This window comes from Populus alba, chromosome 10 (genome assembly GCF_005239225.2).
Source record: "Populus alba chromosome 10, ASM523922v2, whole genome shotgun sequence".
NCBI lineage: Eukaryota > Viridiplantae > Streptophyta > Magnoliopsida > Malpighiales > Salicaceae > Populus > Populus alba.
The window spans coordinates 2444738-2450737 of record NC_133293.1 but is presented as its reverse complement, the minus strand read 5'-3'; positions in this window follow the sequence as shown (position 1 = coordinate 2450737).

Below are 6000 nucleotides of genomic sequence, written 5' to 3'. Positions count from 1 at the left end.
AAGGTAAGGGGAAATGATATTTTCTAGTCATTGAATTAAGTTTTCTATAGTCAATGCACATGCGCTAACCAATAATAGTCCTAGTAGGAATTAACTCATTTTTCTCATTTGTTATTACATTGACTCAAGAATTTTTGGGTATAGCTTGGGTAGGACTTACTCATTTACTGTTAGAAATAGGATAAATGATTCCATTATCTAGAAGTTTAATGACTTTATTTTTCACTACTTATTTAATATTAGGATTAAGTCGTTGTTGTATTTCTTTAGAGGGTTTAGCATTTTCTTCCAAATAAATCTTGTGTGTGCAAATCAAAGGGCTAATTTATTTTATGTCAACTATGGTCCATCCTAATGCATTTTTGTGCATTTTCAGAGTCTGTAATAACTTACCTTCTTGATGTGCATTAAGTTTGGAAGAGATTATTACCAGAAAAGTTTTATTTTCTCCTAAAAATGAGTATTTGAGATTAAATGGTAATGGCTTCAAATTAGGTTTTGGTGGTTGAACACTTGAAGGTATGGACTCAATTGATTGTGGTGGTAATTCTTCAATTTCTGGTCTTTAATTACATGCCTTTGATTCTTCCTAAAAGTATATCATTTGCAAATCATCAGATTCATCAATCTCAATTTCTCTAAAAGTGGTTTGAAATTGATCATGAACTAATTTTTCAATAAAGTCCACTTCCTGTAAATCATTATCATCTTCAGGTTTGATATGATTCATCCCTGTGATACGACCCAAGTAAGGTCAGATTTGGATTTTGACATAAAAAGCGCAACAATTCAGGTTTACGGCAACAATCATAATTCTCAATCCGACCGTTGGATCGGGCTAATATTTTATGTGGACTCTCCAGACATATCTTACTACCTTGGGTTAAACATTCAGGTCAATCGAAGTTCGGGAAGGAACTGCAATACTGGTCAACGGAGGCTGTACGTATTTTGTTATTTACTTCCATTTGACTTGTGGACTTCCTATTTGGTTAAGATTGTTTTCATACAAGGATGTGGCAGCTGGTTTTGGGAATTTTCTAATTCCACAAGGATCTTTAATGAGTTGTAATATAATCTACAAGTGTGGCAGTGATTCATTAATGTTTCAGAATCCTTTTCTTATAAGGATTCCTTAGTCTTCCTAGCTACACAAGAAAAGAAAGGCTGGTGGTATTTAATGACAAATTAGTTATTTTTATTATTTTCTTTCATGTCTAGGCTTAATTAAAACTCTGTTTTGAGCTAGGGTCCGAGGCTTGTTTGGATCAGGTTATGGGCTTTCTAGTTTAGGGTTTTTGGCCAGTTTTGAGTGGACCTCATATAAGTCCACATAAGGGGTCCATTAGGGTTAACTTTTCAAGAACTATTTAAACTCATGTAGGCCAACATTTCAACAGCTTTGATGAATATTATTTTGAATTTTTCAGTTTTAACGTGTGAGAGTGATTCTTGCATTCTTCAGTTCTTGAACGAACTGAATCTGACTTATCGAAGATTAACTGACTTCGTGGCATCATTCTACTCATTCCAATAGTGTTGGTGCCTTGGGGTAGGTTTCCATTGTGTCACACTCCTATCAGACCTATTTTGGGGGAATTAGAAACAAGGTCATATCATTCTGTTATTTTCGTTTTTTTTTTCTTTAGTGTTCCCTTAAGTTTTTTAGTGTTTGCGTCCATCTTCTTGTTCTTCGAGTCTATGTCATCTAAGCAAAAAAAAAAAATTATATTTCATTCGGTTACTGTCTCTAATCATATCAGTTTATTAAAAAAGAGAAAGAAATCGAGAAAAGAGTGATTAGTTGAAATTTGAAGGATCATTCAATTTTTGCCGCAGAAACACAAATCTTGGTGAACCATAAGTAAACCACCTCGGAATCAATTTAAACTTCATATTCAGTCTATTGGGGGTGGGATCGCATCATATATCAAAATTTGCCTTATTCTGTTATTGTTTGCTTGAGGTTTTAATTCAAGGTTCAATTCTGCTGCAAAAACACTACTCTTAGTGAACCATAAGAAAACCACTTTGGAATCAATTGAAAGTTCATTTTCAATATATTGGGGGTGGGATCGCATCATATATCAAATTTTGCCTTATTCTGATATTGTTTGCTCGAGATTTTAATTCGAGGTTCAATTCTGCCGCAAAAACACTACTCTTAGTGAACCATAAGCAAACCACCTTAGAATCAATTGAAAAGATATTCTGTGTATTGGGGATTATATTGCACAACATATTAAATTTGGGCTTATTTTGATATCGGCTTCTGGAGGTTTTAAATGGAGGTTCAATTATGCCACAAACTGATCATACAAAGGGTTTTGGTACCTAGACATAATCTAACACCCTAGAAAGTTTGATTTGCTGTTTGTTTAGTATCATAATACTATATATTTAATTTGAGATCAGTTGGATAACGGTTTCTTTAGGTTCCTGAATTGGGTCTTGTTTTGTCGTAACAGTCTATTTGGTGTTATCTTTCAAAACTTGTTTTTTTTCCTGTTGATTTCGTTCCTGCCATTATACTATAGTCATATTTTGATATTTGGTTGTTGTTTGAGTTATTTTCATCACTTTCACATTTGTTTGTCTTTTTCGATAAGTTTTGGTCCAAACAAAAGTCAGATTCGTAATCTCGAATCTAAATCACTGTTCTTCTTGTTATCAACTCTATTCTTCTCATCGTCTTCTTGTTTTTTTTTTCTTCCTATCTGTGTCATGTATTCACCAAGGGAGATGGAATAGAGGAGGATTGTAGATCAACGATGCGAAAAACTAAGCCATGGTTTGGGGGTTTTAGAACGAGAAGTTGATAAGTGTAGAAGATTATTCTATGATCTTCAAGCTTCATTGGAAAAAGAGGTACAGTGCCAAAAGAATGAAAGATGAAGGAAAGTCACTGTGGTTATCATTCAAAAGTATGTACGCAAGTGGTTAGTACAGCGTGCTTATTTGAAATTCTTGTCAGTCTATACAGTGTTGTTGGAGAAAGGTGTTAGTAATAAGGGGATTCTGAAGGCTTAAACAAGAGGCGACTGAAGTCACCATTAATCCTATTCAAGATTCGAGGGTGGATCTTCTTAAAGAGGGAGGGAATGATACGGTTCAGCCCTGTGATATGACCCAAGTAAGGTCAGATTTGGATTTTGACGTAAAAAGCGCAACAGTCTGGGTTTACGGCAACAGTCATAATTCTCAATCCGACCGTTGGATCGGGCTAAAATTGTATGTGGACTCTCCAGACATATCTTACTACCTTGGGTTAAAAATTCAGGTCAATCGAAGTTTGGGAAGGAACCGTAATATTGGTCAACGGAGGCTGTACGAATTTTGTTATTTACTTCCATTTGACTTGTGGACTTCCTATTTGGTTAGGATTCTTTTCCTACAAGGATGTAGCAGTTGGTTTTGGGAATTTCCTAATTCCACAATGATCTTTAATGAGCTGCAATATAATCTACAAGTGTGGCAGTGATTCATTAATGTTTCAGAATCCTTTTCTTATAAGGATTCCTTAGTCTTCCTAGCTACACAAGGAAAGAAAGGCTGGTGGTATTTAATGACAAATTAGTTATTTTTATTATTTTCTTTCATGTCTGGGCTTAATTAAAATTCTGTTTTGAGCTAGGGTCCGAGGCTTGTTTGGATCCGGTTATGGGCTTTCTAGTTTAGGGTTTTTGGCCAGTTTTGAGTGGACCTCATATAAGTCCACATAAGGGGTCCATTAGGGTTAACTTTTCAAGAACTATTTAAACTCATGTAGGCCAAAATTTCAGCAGCTTGATGAATATTATTCTGAATTTTTCAATTTTAACGTGTGAGAGTGATTCTTGCATTCTTCAGTTCTTGAACGAACTGAATCTAACTTATCGAAGATTAACTGGCTTCATGGCGTCATTCTACTCATTCCAATAGTGTTGGTGCCTTAGGGCAGGTTTCCATTGTGTCACACTCCTATCAGACCTATTTCGGCTTTCCGAGATTAGATCTCAATCTTGATTGTGGGTTGCGTGACCACGTGATCACGAGGTTCGCATCAAGGTTGCTTGTAAATGTTGAAAATATTCATCTCCAATGTCATGTTTCCACATGATAGCATCATCAATCCATTCCTATAATTAATCAATGGATTAGAAGTGGCAAGAAATGGACGTCCTAAAATGACAGGAATTGAATTACATGCTTCAACAGGTTGTGTATCCAAGGCAATAAAATCTACAGGGTTAATGAATTTATCAACTTGTACTAACACATCCTCAACTATTCCTCTAGGCACTTTTACAGAGCTATCAGCAAGTAAAAGATTTACAGAAGTTGGTTTTAACTCACCTAGATTGAGACTTTAAAAGACTGAATATGGAAGTTGTTGTTACCCATTTTTGGTTTTCCTTACAAAAAATAAGAAAATACAAAAAAAAAAACTATTCGGAAGGAATACAAAAAATATAATAATAAAAGGAGTGAGAAAAGGATGTTGGAACGCCTATAAAATGGCTAGGAATTGGTCGAGGAGGATCATAAATACAAAAATTGAAATTTGACATTATATTTTCTACTAATGAGAGCCCTATTGACAAAGAAAAATTCAAGTTGAGGAAGAAAAGTCCAAAATAAGATGTTTATGGACTCAATTAAATTTTATCCAAGGTTTAATTGAATTTATAGAGGGTTTAATTGCAAGAAAATTGATTTTTTAAGTCAATTTAGGCTTTTATTGGAAATAATTAAAGTTATGGGGTGCAATTATAATTTTGAAGAGTTGATTTATTCAAATCAGGGGCTTAATTGCATAAGTATTGAAGTTTGATGGCCAATTAAGGATTTAATTGAAATAATTCAAAACCAAGGACCAAATCATAAAAGGCGCTAAACTCAAGGGGTCTAATTACAATTTTCCGGGGGACTTGATTACAAAATTACATAAAAATTCATGGATCAAATCGGAAATATTATTTAAAACTGCAAAAAGACGCTATTTCGCTCAACACTGGTCACTGTCTTCTTTAGAAGACGTTACATTACAGCTGGTGGAGAAACGTTTGCAGCCGCGAAGGCGGTGATCAAGGGGCCATGTTCCACGGCTGATATCTCTTCGGCCGTTACTCCATCCCTACAAAGAAAACGCTTGCATCATCTGGCTATAAAAGCCAGAGGATGTACTGCACTAAGGAGGGAGAAAACAGAGGGGGAAAGGGGCAGAAAGACTGGGGTGAAAAACCAGGAGAAAGACATAAAGAAAAAAGAGAATAAAGGGGAGAGAGGAGAAGAACGAAAGAGACAGGAAACAGAGAGGGAAGAAGAAAAAAAAACAGAGGAGCAAAGAGGGTAGACAGAAAAAAAAAAAAAGAAGGACGAGATAAAGAGGGAGAAAAAGAAACAGGAAGAGGGAAACACAGAGAACAGGAAGGGGAAGAAGAGAAAGAAAAGAGAGAAACAGAGAGAGTGACCGTGGGTGGAGAAGAGAAAAGGAAAAAAACAGAGGGAGAGGGGAAGCAGCACGAAAGGGAAACATAAACGAGCAGAAGGAAAGAATGTAAGCAGAGGAAACCGTAGAGACCAATCTAGTGCTACCATCGTCTTCGTCTTCCTCAGAACCAGTTACTACTGACCGTGAGCCAAAGTCTTAGCATAGTCATTTTTGTTGGTCTCAGTTTCCAAGTAAATTTCCCTAACTTTGCAGATAATGCACGTACACTGTGCACTTGAAAATTAATTACATCGTGACTGTAGCAGGTGTGCGTAAATTGTTCACGCATGCTTATGGGTAGAAACCAGCTGGGTCCAGCCCAAAAGAAATTTTTACAAAAATCTTTTCAAAAAATTTGTGATTTTCTCGTATGTGTTTTACTGCATTTTGATCATTATTGGTTTGTATTTTTATACTGTAAAGATACAAATCCGATATTAAAATACCTGATTTTCATCAAAACATTAATTTTTTTTTTTGTTTTCATGCATACAGCCTAGGTTTTTTTCAAAAAATAATTAAAAAAA